Source organism: Neovison vison, chromosome 6 (genome assembly GCF_020171115.1).
Source record: "Neovison vison isolate M4711 chromosome 6, ASM_NN_V1, whole genome shotgun sequence".
NCBI lineage: Eukaryota > Metazoa > Chordata > Mammalia > Carnivora > Mustelidae > Neogale > Neogale vison.
The window spans coordinates 162,173,353-162,197,833 of record NC_058096.1 but is presented as its reverse complement, the minus strand read 5'-3'; the positions used below and the strand labels follow the sequence as shown (position 1 = coordinate 162,197,833).

The 24,481-nt window shown below is 37.7% G+C and overlaps 1 pseudogene; it reads left to right on the top strand.

The window, feature by feature from the left end:
* Positions 1–23,402, top strand: part of LOC122910171 — a 121,861-nt pseudogene extending 98,459 nt beyond the window's left edge.
* Positions 23,403–24,481: the final 1,079 nt, after the last annotated feature.

Sequence of the window (24,481 nt, the reverse complement as noted above, 5' to 3'; positions counted from 1 at the left end):
GATAACCTGCTTTTTTTCAAACAATAATATATTTTGGACATGTTCCCATGATAAGTAGTATCAATTTATGGCCACAAAATATTTCCTTGCATAAATACGTCAAACGTAATGCCTACGTTGGCTTATAGTGCAGTTTTTATAAAGAAATATTGACTGGGGCGCCTGTGTGGCTCAGGTGGTTAAATGTCTGCCTTCCACTCAGGTCATGATCTCAAGGTCCTGGGATCAAGCCTGGGATCAAGCTCAGTCGGGAGCCTGCTCCTCCCTTTCCCTCTGCCTCTCCCCCTGCTCATGCTCTCTCTCTCTATCTCTCTGCCTCAAACGAACAAATAAAATCTTAAAAAAAAAAAAAAGGTGGGGTGCCTGGGTGGCTCAATGGGTTAAGCCTCTGCCTTCGGCTCAGGTCATGATCTCAGGGTCCTGGGATCGAGTCCTGCATTGGGCTCTCTGATCAGCAGGGAGCCTGCTTCCTCCTCTCTCTCTGCCTGCCTCTCTGCCTACTTGTGATCTTGTGATCTCTATCAAATAAACAATAAATAAAATCTTTTTAAAAAGTTAAAAAGGAATAGTGATAAAATGAACAGAACTTTGCACATTAACTCAATTACTTTCTTAGGACATATTTCTAAAATTGAAATTGTTGGGCCAAAGAGTACATTCATTTTTAGAACCTTGATGTGTGCTATCAAATTCTTTTCCAGAAGTTGAGAAGCAGTTTTTATCTCCAGCAACAGAGTATTGACAGAGTCTATTTTTTCACATCCTTACCAATTCTGGCCATTGTCTTTTTTTAAATTAATGAATTCATTTTTTACTCACAATTTTAAGAATCTTCTAAGCCCCAGATACCAATGATGCTTTTTTTAAAAAAAAAAAATTCTATAATAGAGGGGCGCCTGGGTGTCTCAGTGGATTAAATCCTCTGCCTTCGGCTCAGGTCATGATCCCAGGGTCCTGGAATCGAGCCCCACATCAGTCTGTCTGCTCAGCGGGGAGCCTGCTTCCTCCTCTCTCTTTGCCTGCCTCTCTGCCTACTTGTGATCTCTGTCAAATAAATAAATAAAATCTTTAAAAAAAAATCTATAGTAGTAATAGTTGATCAAACATTCAGCAAGATAAGTTGGCAATAAGCTTTCATTAAGGAAAAAGTAATGAATTAAAATTTTATTTGCATAACATCTCATAGACAAAGCAAATGATAATTTTTTAGATATATGCTGTCACTATGCATCTCTTTCTAATGTTACCTGTAACATGACTATGACAATACCTGTAGTTCAAAATCAGTTTGCTACTGAATCACCCATATTGACCTTTGCCCTAAACACAAAAGACTTTTGTCCTAACATGAACCCAGGGAAGGACTCCAAAAACAGAAAACCCTATAACTTGTTCTTCCTTTTTTTTTTTTTTAATATTTTGTTTATTTATTTGACACAGAGAGAGAAATCACAAGTAGGCAGACAGAAGGGGGAAGCAGGCTCCCTGCTGAGCAGAGAGCCTGATGCGGGGCTCCATCTCAGGACCCTGGAATCATGACCTGAGCCGAATGCAGTGGCTTTAACCCACTGAGCCACCCAGGCACCCCACGTTCTTCCTTTTTTGTATGTATGTGTATATAAGTAGTAGGTATTTAGATCAAATAATTAAATCTGAGAATTATAGCCATTAAAGCCCACTTTAATGTCCAGTAAATGATTTTTAAAGCTCCCTCAAACTGATACAATTACATTAATTAAAAACATGAGCTCTGGGGCGCCTGGGTGGCTCAGTGGGTTAAAGCCTCTGCCTTCAGCTCAGGTCATGATCCCAGGGTCCTGGGATCGAGCCCTACATCAGGCTCTCTGCTCTGCAGGGAGCCTGCTTCCTCCTCTCTCTCTCTCTCTGCCTCTCTGTCTACTTGTGATCTCTGTCAAATAAATAAATAAAATCTTAAAAAAAAAAAAAAAAACATGAGCTCTGAAAAACAATCTGAGGGGTTTGAAGTGGCGGGGGGGGTGGGAGGTTGGGGTACCAGGTGGTGGGTATTCTAGAGGGCACGGCTTGCATGGAGCACTGGGTGTGGTGAAAAAATAATGAATAATGTTTTTCTGAAAATAAATAAATTGGAAAAAACAAAAAAAAACATGAGCCTAGAAAAGTGGTAGGGCTTCTTATTCTTCCCATAAGTAAGCATGGTTATTTAAAGAATTTGGAGTGATGCAAATTATAGTCCATGTAAGTCAGAGCAGTGAAAAGCCAAAACAACTAGAGCACTTTAATTTAGAGTACTGGGGATTTTTATTTCAATTTAATGAATGGATCAATTACTTAATGAGCTCACCTTAAATAAAAGTGTATGCAATTCTTAGTCATAGTGTCTAAAACAAACAAAACAAGCTACAATTTTTCATCGAGATAAAGTTCTTGTAATATAAAATTCAACATTTTAAAGTGTACAATTCAGAGGTTTTTAGTATATTCACAATGTTGTGCAATCATCACTACTCTCTAATTCAGGAACATTTAAATCACCTCAAAAATATGTTCCATACCTATTAACCATCATTCTTGATTCCATCTTCCCTTGACCCTTGACAAACAGTGATCTACTTACTATATCAATGGATTTGCCTACCTGGACATTTCATATAAGTGGAATCAGGCAGTATGTGACCTTTTAAAGTAACAGCTTTATTAATATATAATTAAAATACCATATTATTCACATATTTAAGGTGTATAATTTAATGTTTTTAGTATATTTATAAATGCATACAACCATCATAATACTCAATTTTACAATATTTTCATCGCCTCAAAAAGAAACTCTGTACCTTTTAGCTGTTACCTCTCTATCCTGCCATTCTTCCCAGCCCTCAGCAACCAATAATCTACTTTTTGTCTCTAAAACAGGCCTATTCTGTGACTAAAATTAACAAGTCAGGAAATGACAGATGCTGGCAAGGATGCAGAGAAAGGGGAACCTTCCTACACTATTGGTGGGAATGCAAGCTTGTGCAGCCACTCTGGAAAACAGCATGGAGGTTCCTCAAAAAGTTGAAAATAGAGCTACCCTATGACCCAGCAATTGCACTACTGGTTATTTACCCTAAAGATACAAACGTAGTGATCCGAAGGGGCACATGTACCCAAATGTTTATAGCAGCAATGTCCACAATAGCTAAACTATGGAAAGAACCTGGATGTCCATCAACAGATGAATGGATAAAGAAGATGTGGTGTATATATATACAATGGAATATTATGCAGCCATCAAAATAAATGAAATCTTGTCATTTGCGACAACGTGGATGGAACTAGAGGGTATTATGCTTAGCAAAATAAGTCAATTGGAGAAAGACAACTACCATATGATCTCCCTGATATGAGGAAGTAGAGATGCAACGTGGGGGGTTTGAGGGGTAGGAAAAGAATAAATGAAACAAGATGGGATCAGGAGGGAGACATACCATAAGAGACTCTTAATCTCACAAAACAAACTGAGGGTTGCTGGGAGTCGGGGGGTCAGGAGAAGGTGGTGGGGTTATGGACATTGGGGAGGGTATGTGCTATGGTGAGTGCTGTGAAGTGTGTAAACCTGGTGATTCACAGACCTGTACCCCTGGGGCTAATAATACATTATATATTAATAAAAAAAATTTTAAATAAAAATAAAAATAAAACATGCCTATTCTGGACATTTTATATAAGTGGAATCATACAGTATGTGGTCTTTTGTGACTAGCTCCTGTAACCAACATGTTCTTACCTGACTTTTTTTATTATAAACATCCTTGTCGGTGTGAAGTGTCATCTTGCGATTTGATTTATATTTCCCTGATGACTAATAAAGTTGAGTAACTTTAAATGTGTTTTTGGCTATTTATGTATCTTCTTTAGAGAAATGTCTATTTAAATCCTTTGCCCATACTAAAAATTAGGTTACATTTCTTGATTATTGAGTTTTAAGAGTTCTTTATATACTCTAGATATATGTCCCTAATCAGATATAGGATTGCAAATACATTCTCCCATTCTGTAGGTTGTCTTTTCACTTTCTTGATAGTGCCATTTGAAACATGACACTAGAAGCTTTTAATTTTGCTTAAATCCAACTTATCTATTTTTTCTTTTGTTGCTCATACTTTCGGTATCACATCCAAGAATCTATTGTTAAATAGGAAGGAGCCATGAAGATTTACTACTGTTTACTTCCAAGTGCATTAGAGTTTTAGCTGTTACATTTAGGTCTTTGATCCATTTTGAGTTAATTTTGTATGCAATATGAGATAGGAATCCAACCTCATGTAGATGTCGGGTTGTCCCGGCATCAATTGTTGAAAGCACTATTGTTCCCTCATTGAATGGTCTTGGCATTCTGTCAAATTTCAATTGACCATAGATGTAGAGGTTTATTTATGGAATCTCAATTCCAATCCATTGTTTTGTATTGCTATCTTTATGCCAGCACCACATTGTCTTGATTACTTTGTTTTGTAGTAAGTTTTTCAACTGGGAAGTAAGTAAGTCCTCCAACTTTGCTCTTCTTTTTCAAGATTGTTTTGTCTATTCTTGGTCCCTTGATATTTTATATGAGTTTTACGATCAGCCTGTCTGTTTCTGCAAGAAAAACCTACAGAATTTTGATAGGGGTTGTACTGAATCTGTGGATCAATTTGGAAAGTACAAAACAAACTTCTAAATAACGTTATTAGTAAGGTTGTGGAAGACTTTTTGCAAAAATGGCCACGATCATTCCCTTCCCCATATATGGATACATGTCATGACTTTTGAGCTCCTCCCATCAAAAATTGGAGTCATTTCTCATCCATTGAATTCATCCATTCGTCCATCGAATCCAGGCTGGCCTTGTGACTTACTTTGACCAAAAAGAAATGAGGCAAGAGTGACACTGGGTTAGTTCCAAGCCTAGGCTTAGAAATTTCTTCCACTCTTCTCCTTATTCTATCACCATGTGATCATGGTAGCCTACTGGAGGATGAGAAACCACATGGGGGGAAACTCACCCCAGCTGAGGCTGTCCTAGACCAACCAGCTCCCAGCCAACCTAGAAGTACTACAGCTATGACAGAAAACCCCGCTGAGATCACAAAAGCCTAGCTCAAATCAGCAGAGCTGCCCAGTCTATCCAAAGACTCTGGAGCAATTTTAAACAGGTATTATTCAAACAATCTGATTAAAAAATGGGCAGAGGAACCAAATAAACATTTTTCCAAAGAAGACATTCAGATGGTCAACAGACACATGAAAAGATGCTTAACATCACTCATCATCAGGGAAATGCAAATCAAAACCACAATGAGATAACATATCATACTTGTCAGAGTGGCTAAAATAAAAAAGCCAGGAAATAGTGACTGTTGGTGAGGATGTGGAAAATTGGAACCCTTGTGAACTATTGGTAGGAATGTAAATTGGTGTGGCCACTAAGGAAAACAGTATGGAGGTTCCTCAAATAATTAAAACAGAACTACCAGGGTGCCTGGGTGGCTCAGTGGGTTAAAGCCTCCTCTGCCTTCGGCTCAGGTCGTGGTTCCAGGGTCCTGGGATCGAGCCCCTCATTGGGCTCTCACCAAGCAGGGAGCCAGCTTCCTCCTCTCTCTCTGCCTGCCCCTTCGCCTACTTGTGATCTCTGCCTGTCAAATAAATAAATAAATAAATAAATAAATATTTTAAATAAATAAATAATAAAAACAGAACTACCATATGACCCAAAAATTCTACCACTGGATATTTACTCAAAGAAAATGAAAACATCATTTCCAAGAGATATATGCACCCACTTGTTTATTGAAGTCTTATTTACAATGGCAAAATTATGGAAGCAACCTAAGTGTCTGTCAATAGATGGATGGATAAGGAAGATTTTGTGTGTGTGTGTGTGTGTGTGTGTGTGTGTGTGAGAGAGAGAGAGAGAGAGTTGTATGTACATACATATATATACATATATGTACATACATATATATACATATATGTATATATATGTAATCATTGCAACAACAGGGATGGACCTAGAGAATATTATGCTAAGTGAAATACTCAGACTAAGAAAGATAAATATCATATTATTTCATTTATATGTGGAACCTAAAGCAAAACAAAACAAATTATAAACAAAGAAACAAAAAGCAGAATCAGACCTATAAATACAGAAAACAAACTGATGGTTGCCAGAGGGGAAGGGGTGAGAGGAAGGGAAAAATGGATGAAGTGGAGTGGGAAATACAGGCTTCCAGTTATGGAATAAATAAGTCACAGGAAGGGGTGCCTGGGTTAAGCCTCTGCCTCTGACTCGGGTCATGATCTTGGGGTCCTGGGATAGAGCCCCGCATCCTCGGGCTCTCTGCTCAGCAGGAAGCCTTCTTCCCGCTCTCTTTCTCTTTCAAATAAATAAATAAAATCTTTTAAAAAACATAGGTCACAGGAAAAGACATAGCATAAAGAATACAATCAATGATATTGTAATAGCATTGTATAGTGACACATAGTACACTTATAGTGAGCATAGCATAATGTATAGAGAAATAGAATCACTATGTTGCACACCTCAAGTGAATGTAATATTGTGTATCAACTATACTCAAATTTCAAAAAATTTAAAGTTTTTAAAAATATTTTATTTATTTACTTGAGAGAGAGAGCTCATAGAGGGAGAGGGAGAAACAGGACCCAACTCCAACTGAGCAGGGAGCCTAATGAGAGGCTCGATCCCCCAGGACCCCAGGATCATGACCTGAGCCGAAGTCAGACACTTAACCAACTGAGCCACCCAGGTGCCCCCAAGGTTGTTATTTTAATATTCTTAGGGATGGAGTAAATTTTTTTTAAAGCAGTAAATATATAGGCAAATAAAATTAGACAAATTTTAAAAATAAAATGTCCACAAAAATATGTTCTTCTTATGGACATAATATAGGCATATTACACAGGAAAATTAAAAAATAAAATGTACACTAAAATGTGTCCTCTTGGGGTGCCTGGGTGGTTCAGTCCGCTAAGCATCTGACTCTAGATTTTGGTACAGGTCATGATCTCAGGGTCATGAGAGGGAGCCCTGCATCAGACTCATTGCTGCACATGGAGCCTGCTTAAGATTCTCTCCCTCTCCCTCCGCCTCTCTTCCTGTCCCCCTCTCATGTGTGCTCTCTCTCTCAAAAAAAAAAAAAATGTGTCCTCTTTATGATTTTATGGCTAAACAAAATGTGATGTGTGTGTGTATATTTATAAATATATGCACACACTTACACAATGAAACGTATTCAGCCTTAAAGAGGAATGGAATTCTAATACATACCATTATGGGTGAACCTGGAAACATTATGCTCACTGAGATAAGCCAGACACAGGAAAGCAAACAAAACAAACACTGTATGATTCCACTTATATGATGTACCTAGAATAGGCAAATTCATAGACACAGAAAGCACAATAGAGGTAACCAGGGACTGGAGAGTTATTGTTTAATGAATAGAGACGTGCTACTTGGGACGATGAAGAAGGTCCTGGAAATTGATAGTGGTGATGGTCACAACATTGTGAATGTACTTAATGCTGCCGAATTGAAGACTTAAAAGTGGTTGAAAGTGTAAAATTTATATTATGTGCATTTTGCCACAATGTTAAAAATATGTTTTCTTTGACCCTGAATTTTTAAATATGTCTAGTTAATTCATGTATCTGGATGGACACTCTAAAACAATACAAACTCACACGAACACATTAACCTTCGGTGCAGCTCTGAATTCTCTTGACTGGCCCCATGTCTGGTTCTAGCAGTTTGCCCTCCTACAGTGCTACCCAGTTCCCCACTCAATGCTTCAACTCCCGCTTTTTGGAATTGACAGCAGATTCTAATTCCTGAGTTTGGCCTTTGGTATTCCCCGACACAAGACTCAATCCGTGCCTATGGTCCTTTGCATTTCTGACACCACTGGCCTCCCCCTTCCTGCCCCACCTGCTTCTTACAATCCCATCTGAACTTTGAGATGCACAAGGTAGGCTTTTCAGAGAAAATACTTTTCATATTTGTGACATATTTATACTAAAAACTATTAATTGCTTATATGAAGTTCAAATTTAACTAGAATGTCCTGTATTTTTATTTGCTACACATGACAAGTGGATTTTGGGGGGGGGACACATCAGGGAAAGTAAATGAATGCTTTTTATTTTTATTTTCTTTCCTGGTGAAGCCATTTTTCCAAGCACTGCATAAGTTGGTATGTCAAGGACCTCAACAGCCAGACTAACAGTCACAAGCTTAGTTTGAAACACATACAACTGTGCCCTCCAGAGAGAAAATGAGGTGTAGTGAATCCAATAGTGTTTTATTCCACTGGGCTTCACAGTCAATGCATTACTTTATAGCAAGCTACATCGAGTGTGCAATTAACCACATAAGTTTACATTATGTTAATTTACACTGAAAAAGCACATTTTCTCAAATTATTTAAAAAGAGGCAATTAGCATATAGTGAGCACATGCCCAAGTTTTATTTAACTCATTAGTGAAGAAAATAGAAAACAGAGAAAATAGTTCGGTGCAGATATGAGAAACTGGGATGGAAATGTCAGTGGGAAAAAGAATGTTGAAATCAGATGGCTGAGTTAGATCTGGAACTGGATCATATCCTACAAAACAATAAAACCATAACCTCGGGGTTATCTTCTTGGGGGGGAATCATACCTTGCCAATTTTTACAAGTTAACATCTAACTTTACAGAGTTATGAGACATCTGGGCCCTAATCAGTTGTTAGCCAAACAAAGTTCTCTTTCTTGAAAGATACAACCCTCAGGTGAGTCCACTGGAAAATGCTCTAACACGATGTAAAAATATCACTCATCTTTGGCCTTTTGTCCAATCTGGATCATTTTTCTGTCCAATATATACTATGTTCGTAACTACATTTGGTATGGAAAAATAAAGGATAGAGACCAACGATATGCTTGATCCCCCTTCCATTCCATCCTGGGGTGAGCCTGGGATGCCAAATAAAAATCCACTCTTGCCTCAGTCCCTCTCCGTATCCCAGGGCCTCTCACCAGTGAATACAAGTCCAGTGTTTAAAGCTGTGAATGTTTCTAACAGAAGGTCACCTAAACGCAAGCCAACTATTTCATGTGGTGCTCATCCAAAAAAACACAATTTGTTCCAATTCTGGCGGAAAAATTGACTAACATCTGGTCCTAAATTGAAGCCTTGCTAAGGATTTCTAAGGCTAACTTTTCCTGTTTAAATTTTGGCATTCATGCTGAATTTAGAATCTAGACAAACCACAAAGAGACCCTTCCATAATACTGATTTGTTTAATTGATTTTTTTTTTTTTTGGAGGAGGTGAATACAGACTCCACAACTTTCAAAAAGTACAGTGAGGTTGTAGTAGGCAACTATTGGGGCCACATGTCTTCTTCTAAACTTGTTCCCTCCCAGCTGCTCTGAATATTGGTTGCTGATTGCTCAGAGTTGCCCCTTTTCTAGAGGATGGCCTTTAGCTAATCAAAAGCCCCCTAAGAGGATACTCCCTCCTCCTGAGGCTGCCCACAACCAAGGATTGACTGATGAAGGTATAAAGGCCTGGTCTCTTTGGTTCTTTGGGGGGAATGGGGAGGTTTGTTTGTTTGTTAAGATTTTATTAATTTATTTGAGAGACAGAAAGAGCAGGGAGGCGGAGCAGAAGGAGAGAAAGAGAAGGAAGCAGACTCCTTGCTAAGCAGGGAGCCTGATGCGGGGCTCGATCCAGTACCTGAGCAGAAGGCAGACGCTTAATGACTGAGCCACCCAGGCACCCCTAGACCCTTTGTTTGAAGGTAGGAGCAACTCTAGGGCACAACCCAGACTCTAGAACTCCTCAAGGTATCAGGCAGAAGCTAGACTCCAGCTAAGACACCTTCTTGCTTAGCTTTTGATTCCTGCTTGTCCTGCTTATCTCCCCTTCTGACAACACACGCTCAAGAATCCCCATGACAGCCTCTGTGTCTAGAGAATCTGACATAAGACAAGGGTATCTTTGCAACTTTCCTTCAAGGCAAGGCAAGAGCCTAAGAGCTAAGCAAGATTGCCAGTGTCTAAAATCAACTTACAGAAATATAAGAAAATGTATAATATGTAAATATAAAATATTAAATATGTATTTTGTGGGCTTATTATTGTTTTTATATAAACAGATCGTATCATAAACTATCACTGTTTTGCCTTTAGGCTTTTTAATTGATAATGAGTCTTGGAGATGTTTTTTATCCAGTACATATAGTGCTGTTTCTTTTGTAAAATTTTTAATACTCTGGGTTGGTTTTTTTTTTTTTTTAATTTTTATTTATTTATTTGACAAAGAAAGAGAGAGCACAAGCAGGGGGAGTGAGGGAAGGAGAAGCAGGCTCCCTGCTGAGCATGGAGTCCAATGAGGAGCTCGATCCCAGGACCCTGGAATCATGACCTGAGTTAAAGGCAGATGCTTAACCCACTGAGCCACCCAGGTACCCCTTGAGTACTCTGTTGTATGTACTATAATTAGGAAATTGGTCCCCTAATTTTGGACATGTAGATTTCCAATGTTTAGCTATTGAATAAATATATATAGCAATGCTATTGTGAATTCTTATTTGTGTGAATCCTTGTTTGTATGAAATATCATAAATAATGAATGTTTTTGTAGGACAAATTCCTATCAGTGGAATTCCTGCGTCAAAGTGTACATGCATTTGTATTTTGGCAGATATTGCTAACTTGCTTTCCACAGAAGTTAAATCACTTTTCACGATCACTGAAAATATAAGGGAATGGCTTGTTTGTCAGCCATCACCAACACACCAAGCTGGCAAGCTGGCATATAAAAAAAAGGTATCTGTTGGGGCGCCTGGGTGGCTCAGTGGGTTAAGCCTCTGCCTTCTGCTCGGGTCATGATCCTAGGGTCCTGGAATTGAGTTCCAAATCGGGCTCTCTGCTTGGCAGGGAGCCTGCTTCCTCCTCTCTATCTCTCTCTGCCTACTTGTGATCTCTCTCTGTCAAATAAAAATTAAAAAAAAAAAAAGGTATCTGTTTTTTAAAAAGATTTTATTTATTTGAGAAAGAAAGAAAAAAAACACAAGCGGGGGGAGGGGCAGAGGGAGAAGACTCCTCGCTGAGCAGGGAGCTGAATGTGGGGCTCAGTCCCAGGATCCTGAGATCATAACCTGGGTTGAAGACAGCCACTAAACCAATGGAGTCACCCAGGCACCCCCAAAAAAGGTATCTCTTATAAGGAATGAATTATGCATGTATTATAGGTTTAAGAACCCTTTGTATTTCTTTTTCTGTGTAGTATCTATTTATGTTCTTTTCCATTTTTATATGGGATTTTGGCTATTACTAATTTGTAGATATTCTGTGTAGAAAAATTAACTCTGTGATGTGTTATGAGTATTTTTCCAAGTTTGTCATTTGTCCTTTTCCTTTGCTTATAGAATTTTGATATTTTGCAGAATTCTTTTTTCTTTTTAGGTAGTTGAATATACAAATCTATTGTTTCTTGATTTTTTTGTGTTATTGGGCCAGTTTTTTCCTGGTCTAAAGTTATTTTTGGAAATTCTGTTATATTTTCTTCTAATACTTTTATAAGTATACTTTATTTTTTACATTTAATCTAATGCATCTGTAATGTGTTTGGGTATAAAGTGAGAAGCAGTAATCCAATTCTCTTTTCCTGATGAATACGCAGATAGCTCAATATAATTTATTAAATAATCCATCTTATTATTCCTATTTTATTAGTAGCTTTCATAAAAAATGGATGTTGGATTTCATCAAATGCTTTTTAGTGCATGTAGAGATAATTATATGATTTCCCACTTTTTCTATATGAAATGGTGAATTATTGAAAAATCCTTGCCTTCACTTCATAAATGGTAAATACCACTTAGTCAAGTTATATTATTCTTTTAATGTACTCCTTAACTGTTCACTAATATGCTACTTAGGATTTTTTTAATGGTGTCACTACTTAGGATTTTTACATGCATATTCACAAATTATATTGATATATTTTATTTTGTTTATGTTTTCTTTGTTTTTAGCTTCACTTTATTAGAGATTTAGAAGTCTTATTCATGCATACTTTAGAACATAGAAACATGAAGTCATTCTTCCTTGAAGATTCAGTAGAAGTCTTCAGTGAAAATATCTGTACTAGGGTGCTTTTGGGGGAATAGCTCTTTAATATTTCCCCATACACACAATTTTACTATGGCAATCAATCTCTTTATATTTCCTACCCATTCTGAGATAAATTTTGGTAATTCTTCATTTGGACCAGGTTCTCAAATTTACTTTATAGTGATGTACCAGGTAGTCTCCTGAATCTTTTAAATTATCCTATATCTATTTTTAATTCTCTCATATAAATTCTTATTTACTGCATTTATAATTTACTCTTTTAACCTTAGTTAAATTAAATAACAGTTTACTTATCTTGCTAATTTTTGGGGAATTATATTTCAGATTTAATTTCTCAGATCTGCCATTTTTTCCAAGTTTCTAACTTCTGCTTTTATTTTTATTAATTCATTAATTTTTATAACACTAGGCTTATTTTCTTTTGCTTTTCTGATTTCTTGATTTGAACATCTAATTCTTTACTGTCAAGCTTGCTTTTTAAAAAATTAAATATTAGGACTTCCCATTTTCCTCCAAGCACTGCTTTGTATGTATCTCAGATATTTTATTGTTTTCACATTTCAGTTGTAGTTTCTTCTTTGATACAAAATTGTTTATGATTTGTTGGTATAATTTTTATTAATTTCTAATTATATCTATTCTAAATTGTATCAGGTACAAAATAATATTGCCAAAAATTAATGTTGCTTGCATTATTTCATTTTTTGAAATTTATTGATTTTTTTTTAAAGATTTTATTTATTTATTTGACAGAGATCACAAGTAGGCAGAGAGGCAGGCAGAGAGAGAGTGAGAGAGGGAAGCAGGCTCCCTGCTGAGCAGAGAGCCTGATGTGGGACTCGATCCCAGGACCCTGAGATCATGACCTGAGCCGAAGGCAGTGGCTTAACCCACTGAGCCACCCAGGCACCCTGAAATTTATTGATTTTAAAAAATCACATCTTGTAGGTATTTCTTGGATGTATAAAAAGATGTATTTTTATTTGAAGAATATAGAGTTATATGAATTAGGCTATTTAATGATTTCTTCAGATGTTTGAATTCTTAGTGGAAAGACACAGAAAACATTTTTTTTTAAAGATGATTTTAATACTCCTTTGTTGTAGACTACTTTTAGTGGTATAGGAACAAGATAAAGACTGTTGTTTTAAAAATTATAGATGTGTCTTGCCATTTGCAACCACATGGATGGATTTAAAGGATATTATGCAAAGTAAAATGTCAGAGAAAGAGAAATTCCATATGATTTCACTTACATGAGGAATCTAAAAAAATAAAAGAAAACAAAAAAAAGCAGAAACAGACCCATAAATACAGAAACAAACTGATGGCTGCCAGGGGGGATGGCTTAAGGGGGGAGGACAAAAAGATGAGGGGGAGGTACAGGCTACCACTTACAGAGTAAATAAGTCACAGAGATGAAAGATACAGCATAGGGAATACAGTCAATGGTATTATAACAGCATTGCATGGTGACGGATGGGAACTATACTTGTGGCAAGCACAGCGTAATTGTCTAATCACTACCTTGTACACCTGAAACTAATGTAACATTGTGTGTCAATTATACTTCAAGAAAAGGTTGATTACAGTATAAAATTTTTAAAATAAATAAATAAATAAAAATTATAGGTGTAATTTTTATCTTTTGCTCTAAAGGTTGTAAGAGCTGTATTATTTGGACAAACCTTTTCAGGAGTTTTTAATTGACACAAAAAAATATTGTAGCATGACTGATTTAGGAGTAGTGATGATAGATACACAGTTTTAAAGTTCCCTTTTCTCTGTACTAACACTCTTCTATTATGCTAAAACTTCTGGTGAGCCTTTTACATAAGGTGCTTTGGAGGAAACTAAGGAGAGATCTCTGAGAACACTTGAGGCAGTGGTGAACTGCAACTTCCTGAAGCAGATATATGGGAAATGGTGACTGGAGAAAAGGATGTGTTGTTGGTCCCAAGGATTGAAGCCTTAGGTGTGGACTTGAGACTCTTTTGGCATATAATAGCTAACACAAAACCTTGAAAGGAGAAACTACAGCCTGCTAACCCATGAGTTGGCACAGTCTATCCAGTAGATATCTATCTAATGCTATTATAAATAATAATAGTTCAGTGCTTGCTTGAGCACTTACTATGTGCCAACCACTGGTACTGGGTGTGTGTGTGTGTGTGTGTGTGTACACGCATGTGTGTTTATTTCATTCTCACTACAGTCTCATGAGGCAAGTGCTAATTTAATCTCCATTTCACAGATGAGAAAAACAGATTTAAAGAATGATCCAAGATGGCACAGTTGGGATTTAAATACAAAAAATATGATCCCCAACTGAGTCTTTTAAGTATGGAAAGGATACTAAAAGACTTCCGGTTGCCAATGAGATGGAATAGACACACTTCTTATTCCTTCCACTCAGTACAACTCCAAACCTTAGACGTTATATATAAAATAAATCAAGAAGACCCTGAAAGGTGAAGCAAAGAAAACAAAATGGCTAGGGACCTCAGGACCCAAGGAATGACATGCATTGAGTTCCCTGAATTTTCTTATTCTCAGCTAGATGCTGGAGAGGCTAACAACACAGAAATGTCAACAGGTGTAGACCATAAAACAGATGTAGACCTTTCCAGCCAAAGGATGGCTATCTCTAGCAAGACTGAAAACTTGTAGACAGTAATTGCCCCACTGCAGCAAAGGCCACAGGAAAAACTGAGGCTCCACCCAGAGCCCTATCAAAGGAGGCTGAGTGGGAGGCCTAGACTTTGCTCTCACACAAATGGGATGAGGCACTCCTGTTCCCCACCTCTCCCCAGCTGGGGTGGTATCAAGAAGGCCAAGTGATGAGTCAGGACTTTTCATCCTATCAGTCAGTAACAATCCCCTCCATCCTCTGACGTCTCAGAAGAGATCACGGGAAGAGCTTCCACTGCACCTGACAGTAACAAGGCAGCATCATTCTTTCCCCAGGAGATGGTGTCAGAAGAAACCTACTAAAACTGAAGATTTAAATAAGATCCAGAATCTCACAGCACAATAACCAAAATGTCTGAAACTAATTTAAAACATCAATCCTCTCCCCAAGAATCAAGAAAAATCTCAGCTCGAATGAGAAGAGACAATCAACAGATGGCAAGAGCAGATTACAACAGACACTGAAATGACTTGACAAGGATTCTAAAGCAGGCATCATAAAAAATGCTTCAGTGAGACATTGTGAACATGCTGGAAACAAATGACAAAGTAAAGTTTCAGCAAAGAAATAGAAACTATAAAGAGGAGCCAAATAAAAAATTTAGAAATGAAACATACAATAAAATATAAAAACTCACTGATAGGCTCAATAGCTGACTGAAGAGGAGGTAAGAATAAATCCATGTGTTTAAAGTTAAATCAATTAAACTGTATGAATGACAGAAAGAAAAGAGACTGTTGGGGAAAAATTAACAGAACCTCAGGAACCTGTGGGACAGTAACAAAAGGCTTTCATTTGTGTCATCAGGGAGGAGACAGTATGAAGCTGAAAAATTGTTTGACAAAGTAATGACTGGAATCTGGAATGTTATTTAACCTGTGGATTCAAGAAACTATTGAACCCTAAGCAGGATCTGCCCAAAGAAATTCATGCCAGGACACATCATAATAAAAAACAATTTTTTTTTAAATGGATACTCCATATGAAGCCCAATGTGGGGCTTGAACTCATGACCCTGAGATCACCACCTGAGCTGGGATCAAAAGTCAGAGGCTTAACCAAGTGAGCCACCCAGATGCCCCCATAATCAAAGTTCTGAATATGAAAGACAGAGGAAAAATCTTGAAAGCAAGAGAAAGAAGTGATGCTTTACTCATACAGTAAAAATAATTTGAATGAGAGCAGATTTCTCACCAGAAATCACTGAGTCAAAGGAAAGTGGTACAGCATTTCTGAAGCATTTAAATAAAAGAACTGTTAACTCAGAATTATATATCCAGTGAAAATCATTTTCAAGAATGAAGGGGAAATCAAGACATTCTCATATAAAGAAGAACTAAAAGAACTTGTCACCAGAAGACCACCCCTAAAAGAATGGCTAAAAGATTTCAAACAGAAAGAAAATTGTAAAAGAAGGAATCTTGGAACATCAAGAAGAAAGAACAATGGAGAATAAAAATATGGATAAATACAAGACTCCTCTTCTTGAGTTTTCTAAATTATGTTTGTTGAAACAAAAATTATAACATTGTCTGATATGATTCTCGATATATGTAAAAGAAACAGTTTAGAGAATTAGGAAATGGGTAAAGGGAAAAGGGAGGTAAGGTTTCCATACCTCTCATAAAATAGCAATACGAAAACAAAAGTGTAAAAATTTAAAGAAGATATAACACTGTAAAGAAAAAAAGTGATCAATTATACTAGTCCCATTAAAGGAAATAAACCGAAGAGCTTCTTCTGAAATGGGAAAGTGAGAGGTTCCACATTATTACACTGCTCAATATGGCAAAGGTCAAGTTTGTCCCTGCTGTTAGGCAGACCGACTATGGACTTTAGAGAAAGAGTTGTGTTCTATGCCAAAAGAGCTGTGTATGTGGAAGTTGTGTGTGTGTGTATGCACACACGTGAGGGAGAGAGGCAGAGAGATACCATGTTTGAACTCAGGGTTCAACTTATTTTCATGACCCATCAGATGAGGCTTTCATGCTCCCTGGGGACCTAGCTCACAGCAGATGGTATGCACTCCCCGGGAAAGCCGTTTCCCCTTCCTTTATTTTTTTTTTATTTTTATTTTTTTATTTTCAATATTCTCAACATTCCTTTTATTTTTTTTCCAATTTATTTATTTTCAGAAAAACATTATTCATTATTTTTTCACCACACCCAGTGCTCCATGCAAGCCGTGCCCTCTATAATACCCACCACCTGGTACCCCAACCTCCCACCACCCCCCCCCGCCACTTCAAACCCCTCAGACTGTTTTTCAGAGTCCATAGTCTCTCATGGTTCACCTCCCTTTAGTACAAAGCTCTGGCAGCCCAAGGGGGCAAGAGGAGATTCAAGAAACAGCACTGCTCCCTGACCATGGACTCCTCTTGGAGAAGCCAGACAGCCAAGCAAACTGATGAGAAGACAAGAGTGGAAGACTGAGAGTAATTTTGTCCCTAGCATGAGAGAATACCTAGGGAACTCTGAGAAAAGATAGGACATCTGGGAGCAGAGACTAGAAAACTCAGTGGGCAGACAGGGGCTCAAAGTCCTTGAAATGAGGCTACTGCAGGAAATGTGGCTTCATCATACTTTTTAGTTTAGTGCAACTTAGACACAGAAGCTATAGTTGCATTCTCAAAGATCTGCACATGCTATATATCCTTCAGGTCTAGGTAGCTACAACACTTTTGATGAGAGACCATTGTTTCAAATTCTTAAGAAAAAAGAAATTTAATAGATTCCCTCACTATTCTGTTCATTATCTAGAAGATTTTACTATTTGAAAGTTGTTTCTACATGCAAACCCTACTCTCCCAAGATGTGGTTAGATTTTATTTACTTATATTCTGTTTTTGTTTGAGTTGGAAGATGATCGACCTTCATATTTATTTTAAAAATCATATTTTAAAGGGTATCATTAAATCATTATGGTTGCACTAGTTGGAATTCTTTTGGTTGCAAGTGACAGAAACCCAACTCAAGTTAGCTCAAACAGAAAAAGCTCACAGCTACTTTAGGTCACATCTGGATTTGGGGGGCTCAAACAGTCTTCACAGCCTCATATTTTCTTTTTCCTACAATCTGAAGCTTGGTATATATCTCAGAAAAGTCTGCCAACGAGCACCTGGGTGGCTCAGTGGGTTAAAGCCTCTGCCTTCGGCTCAGGTCGTGATCCCAGAGTCCTGGGATCGAGCCCCACATGGGGCTCTCTGTTCCACGGGGAGCCTGCTTCCTCCTCTCTCTCTCTGCCTGCCTCTCTGCCTACTTGTGATCTCTGCCAAATAAATAAATACAATCTTTAAAAAAGAAAAAAAAAAAGAAAAGAAAAGTCTGCCCAATAAACAAGTAAGAAAAGCCTTGGGGAAAACTAGTATTGGCCCAGCTTATTCATAAGCCTATTTCTGAACCAATCACTGTTCCCAGGGAAATGAATGGCCTGGCTCAGTCACTCGTGGGTGAGTGAACATTGAGAGTCTCACTAGATCCACACAGAATGACTCCCCCACAGGAAAGAAGAGGCCTGGTATCAGAGTAAGAGGAAAGGAATGCAAATCACACCCAAAATGATAGATGTCCAACAGATGTCTACTTACTGTGCTTGGCAACATGAATACAGAGGCAATAAAATGTAGACACTACACTCAAGGGTCTCATTTTCCCCAATTTTCTTCCTTTTTCCTTCCTGATTCCTTTAACAATTTAGTAAATTGCTTTACCTCATTTGCAAAGTGCTATTCCAGACTGGAGCCTTCTGGTTTCTATTTTAAAGATTTTTGAGATTAGGGACTTTCTGTTTCTGAATTACATTCAGGAAAAACTCCTGATCATTTTGGGACTCCCCAGTCACTGTGAGAACAAAAACATTTTAGATTAAAAACACTGCTTGCCCACTGTGGTTGTGAGTAACATACAACTGGTAAAACCAGAGATTCCTTTTATAAAAACAAAAAAAGAAGAAGTGATGCGTGATTAAAACAGTCCTGAGGAAAAGAATTCCAATCTAGATCCACCCATCATGGTGTAGGTGTGCCCCTGGCATGTCCATACATGTCCTGGGCAGACCTTACATGTGTGCTTCAGCCATGCTCACTCCACCCACCCCAAGAACCAGAAGAGTCAAGGTCTTTTTTTTTTTTAATATATATTATTAGCCTTGGGTAAGGGCTGGACTAAGGGGTGAGAAGGAAGGGGATTTATTAAACTGCAAATGCCAAGACCAGTTATCTAATTTACTTGCCTCCTTCATCTTTTTAAAATTTGATACAGAGAGAGAGAGAGTGAGAGACAGAGACAAGCAAGGGGAGTGACAGGCAGGCAGAGGGAGAGGGAGAGGGAGAAGCAGGCTCCCCACTGAACAAGGAGCCCCATGCGGGGCTCAAACCTAAGACCTGGGATCATGACCTGAGCTGAAGGCAGACGCTTAAATGACTTAGCCACCCAGGTGCCCCACCTCCTTCATTTTGAAGATTAACCACTTACAATATGACTACTTCATGAATTTATTGAAAAGAACTTGAAAGATTGTTTAGTCTGTCTTCTTGCTTCATGGACAGATCTCTACCTGATTTAACTAAGGAATTAATCCTTAGGCAGTAACATTCCATTCACCTGTGGTAATTTATTGCATTGCAGCCCATCCCTAGTACCCAACCCAGAACTTGGTTGGGTTGGGAACAAGATGAAGCATAGATGCATGGAAGTATTAATGAGTGATAGACATACAGGAAGCAAAACATTTTTGCAGGTTGTTGTTTTTTTTAATATTTTATTTCTTTATTTAGAGCACGAACAAGGGGAGGGGCAGAGGAAGAGGGAGGGAGAGAACCCTAAGCAGACCTCATGCTGAGCACAGATTTTGCCCACACCCCTCAGGGGGCCCAATCCCATGACCACGAGATCATTACCAGAGCCAAAACCAAAAAGTTTTTAAGAGTGCTTTTTGAAAAGAGTACAGGATTCTTTTAAAAGTTACATGATCATACTTTCAGTTCAACATGGTGGATAAATCAGGTCTATTTCTCTGTTCCGTCCTAAAACTTCACTGAATTAGAGTTGAATTTTCAACAGTTTTATTAAGGTGTACTTGACATTCCATAAACTGTACATATTTGAAGTTTACAGTTGTGTGTGTGTGTGTGTGTCTGTGTGCTTTCACATACTCCTGCCATCACATGATCACGATAATAAGCATATCCATCATCCCTGAAAGTTTCTTGTGTCTCTTTGTAATCTCTCCTTCCTACCTCTCCCTACCCATTCCCAGGTAACCACTGATCTGCTTTCTGGTCTCTACACATTAGTTTGCATTTCCTAGAATTTTATAAATATAAATATTTACATATGAATATTTATAGACAATGTATAAAATATTTAAAATAACCTTATGAATATTAAATCACACAGTATGCATCTTTTATGTCTGACTGCCTTCAGTCAGCATAATTATTGTGAGATTTATCATGTCGTAGAATGTATCAATAGTTCATTCTTTTTATTGCAGAGCATCATTTCCCTGTATGGATATATTACATTCTGTTCATTACTCGTTGTTTGACATTTTGTTATTTTCAGTTTTTAGCTGTTACATAAAATTTCTGTGTACATTTACGCTGAAGTCTTTGTAGGGACAGATGCTTTCATTTCCCATGGGTAGATACTCAGGACGGGAACAGCAGGATCTTATGAAAGGTGCCTGTTTAACTTTTAAAGAAACGGACAAATTGGTTTACTAAGTGGTTATCGATTTCATGTTTCCACCGGCAGTATGGGAAAGGCCCAGTTTCTCCACAGCCTTGCTAACGGTTGGTATAACCAGTCTTTTAAATATTATTCATGGTAATAGGTATGCGGTGCTATGCTGGTCTGATTTTACTTCCATTTCTCTAATGACTAGTGATGTAGAGCACCTTTTTACCCTTATATCTTCTTTGGTGAAGTGTTGCCCATATTTTAAGTGTTGTTTGTTACCTTAATTTTGATTTTTGGGAGCAATTAATATATATTAAGTCCAATCTATCTAAATTCTACTCTGCAAATAGCTTTTCTGAGTCTGTGGCATGGCTTTTCATTCTTTTAACATTACCTTTTGAAGGGCATTCATTTTAAATTTTATTGACATCCAATTTATTGATTTCTTCTTTTATAGATTGTGTTCTTGGTGTTATATCTAAGAAATCTTTGCCTGACCCAAAGTCACAATGATTATTATTCCATGTTTTCTTTTAGAGGTTTTATAATTTTACACTTTACATTTAGGCCTATGATCCACCCTGAGTTTATTTTTGTATATGGTGAAAGTCACTGATTTGAAAATTGTTTGTTTTTGTGTATGAATGCCCAATTATTCCTGTAGAAACATTTGTTGAGAAGTCTATCCTTTCTGTACAGAATTGCCTTTCACATTTTGGGAAAATCAGTCATCCACATGTGGGTGGTTTTATTTCTCTTCTCTCTTGTTCTGTTCCATTGCTGTTTGTCTCTCTCTGTGAATACCACACTATCTTGGTTTCTCTTTTCTTTTTTCTTTCTTTCTTTCTTTTTCTTTTTTGGCAAGGGAGTAGGGGGTGGAGCAGAGAGAAGGATCTCTCTTTTTTTTTTTTTAAGACTTTATTTATTTATTTTACAGACAGAGATCACAAGTAGGCAGAGAGACAGGCAGAGTGAGAAAGGAGGAAGCAGGCTCCCCGCCAAGCAGAGAGCCCCATGCGGGGCTTGATCCCAGGACCCTGGGATCATGACCTGAGCCGAAGGCAGAGGCTTTAACCCACTGAGCCACCCAGGCGCCCCAGAGAGAAGGATCTCAAGCAGACTCCACACCCAGTGTGGGGCTCAGTCTCACCACACTCAGATCATGACCGTAGCCAAAATCAAGAGTCAAACGATTGACCAACTGAGCCACCCAGGCAACCACTATCTTAGTTTATGTAGCTCTTCAAACTTGAAATTAGGTAGTGTTAGTCTCCCAACTTTGCTCTTCTTTCTCAAAATTTTAGTTATCGTAGGACCTTTGCATTATCATTTGAATTCTGGAATCAGCATATCAATTTCTACACAAATAGCCTACTGGGATTTTGATTGGAATTGCATTGAATCTGTAGCTCAACTGGGGAATATTGGCATCTAAACAATATCGAGTCTTCCAACCCATGAACATGGTATATTGTTTCATTTATTTGACTTTCAAAGTTTCTCTCAGAAATATTTTATAGTTTTCAGTGTTCAGCTCTTTCACGTCCTCTGTTAGATTTACCCTAATTGTCTCACTTTTTATGTTATTGTAATTTATATCGTTTTTCTAAAATTTCAAAGTTATAGTGCCCTTTGCTTGTATTTGGACAAAATACTGGTTTTTACAGATTGATCTTGTATACTGTAAGCTTGCTAAGCTAGCATATAATTCTAGAAGGTTTTTAGAACCTTCGTTGGATTTTCCATAAAACAATTATATCATCTACAAATAAAGACTATCAACTTCTTTTCTAATTTGTGTGCCTTTTAATTTCTTTCCTTGCCTGATTAACTGGCAATGCTACATGGAAGCTAAGTGGGGAATCTTAGGGAGAAAACATTCAATCTTCTGCCATTAAGTATTATATTAACTGAAGCTTTTTTATAGATCCCCTTTATCAAATTGAACAAATTCTCTTCTCTTCTTACTTAACTAGCAACCAGATCCTCTAAAAACGTATATGATTTGATTTCCAGCTGGACATGCCTGTCTGGGCACACATTTCATTGATCCTTTCTGAATCCAACCAAAATAACCATAGATGATTTCTTTTAAAGATTATTAACCTATCTGTCTATCTACCTACCTATATATATATTTGACAGAGAGAAAGTGAGAGAGGGAACACAAGCAGGGGGAGTGGTAGTGGGAGAAACAGGCTTCCTGCAGAGCAGAGAGCCCAACAGGGGCTCGATCCCAGGACTCCAGGATCATGACTTGCGCTGTAGGCAGACACTTAACAACTGAGCCACTCAGGCACCCAAATGATTTTTTTTTTTTATTCCAGAAAAACTCAAGAATGTGTATTGATTGAAATTTTGTAAACAAGAACAAATCAGGAAATCTGAGAAGTTGACAGATATTATCTGTCAGAATTTGTACAAGACCTTGAAAGGGACATTAGGTCAGATATATTAAAGTCAACATTTACTTGTATCCATGTGCCAGGGATAGTGTGATGAAAATCAGATGGTGAATTACAGTTGGCTTAGGAAGATGCTCAATGTTGCTACCACAGAGATTTACCGCAGGATGGCTAACTGAGATTTGTTAAACCATGCTGGCTGTGAGTTTTCTGGAAATGTTGAAATGGTTTGCAGACCATCTTGCAGTGTGCCCTGAACCACCCTACTTTCTTTGCTCTTCTTTTCTGTGAAAGCTGTGGGCACAGAAGACTCCACTTTGTCAGGACCGTGGTCACTCAAAGTGAGATTGATCTTATACAAACAACACAGACGTTCAATCAGATGTGCCAGAAGAGCCTGTGCACAGGGATTGCAAGTGACATGAGTGGAGATTACTGATGGATTCTTCCAGCCATTGAAGGACAGTAGGAGGGATTTTTCAAATGAATAAAGTTATTTGTACCTTGTCCTTCAAAATATTTCCTTCACAGTGATTGACCTGCATGCAACAATATCGACCATCATCTAACCAAAAGACATTTTCATTAAGAACTATATCAGGGTAATATGCTTGGTTTGCACATGTAGTTATTGCCTTAATTCTAATGGTATTTTTTCTCTACGTACAATCAATGCAAAGCCTTTTCACAATGATAGAGTAATAATGTGATGCTTGCAAAATGTAATTCTCATTGCTCTTATGCTAATCAGCATGCCAAACTGAATAAAATCCCAAGAATCTCATTCAAAAAGATGCATTTTAAACACACATATAAATAAAATCTACTGGCAGCAAATTAATTACTGGCAGCAAAAAGTATATAAATCTGTAAGAATAAAAAATTAAATATTGGCCACATAAAAAGCAAAGGAGTGAAAACTGACTTAAAATCATTGAAAAAGCTGGGAACTTATTACTTTTCTATTGCAATGGGAAATAGATGAAAACATGAATTTAAAGAACAAACCCCAGAAAATACTTGAACTCAAAAAGTAGGGTAAGAGGGTGGGAGGATTAGTTGATAATATGTATAGGAGCAGTGAAAACACCAATTCAGAATAAGAAGTCACTTCCTCCAGCATGTAACACCAAAAGGTCACCCTTCCTCTACTGCAGTTTAATTTGAAGGTTTACACACTGGAGAAATTTTAACCAAAGAGGATCTGAGGCAGAGCTAAGGCCGGGTATGGACAGCAATAATGCAAAGAAGAGGAATACATAAAAGTCTAGATACTGAATGGGGGAAGTCACTAATATTCTCTCCTTGCTGATTCCTAGAATAGTAAAGACCAGCTTGTGCAGCTGTATTAGTTTCCTAGAGATGTCATACCAAAGTACTATAAATTGGGTGGCTTTAAACAACAGACATTTATTGCCCCACAGTTCAGGAGGTTAGAAGTCCAAAATCAGGGTGTTGTCAGGGCCATGCTCTCTCTGAAGCCTCTAAGATTCTGTGTTGCCTCTTCCAGCTTCTGGAACCCAAGAGGTTCCTTGGTGTGTAGATGAA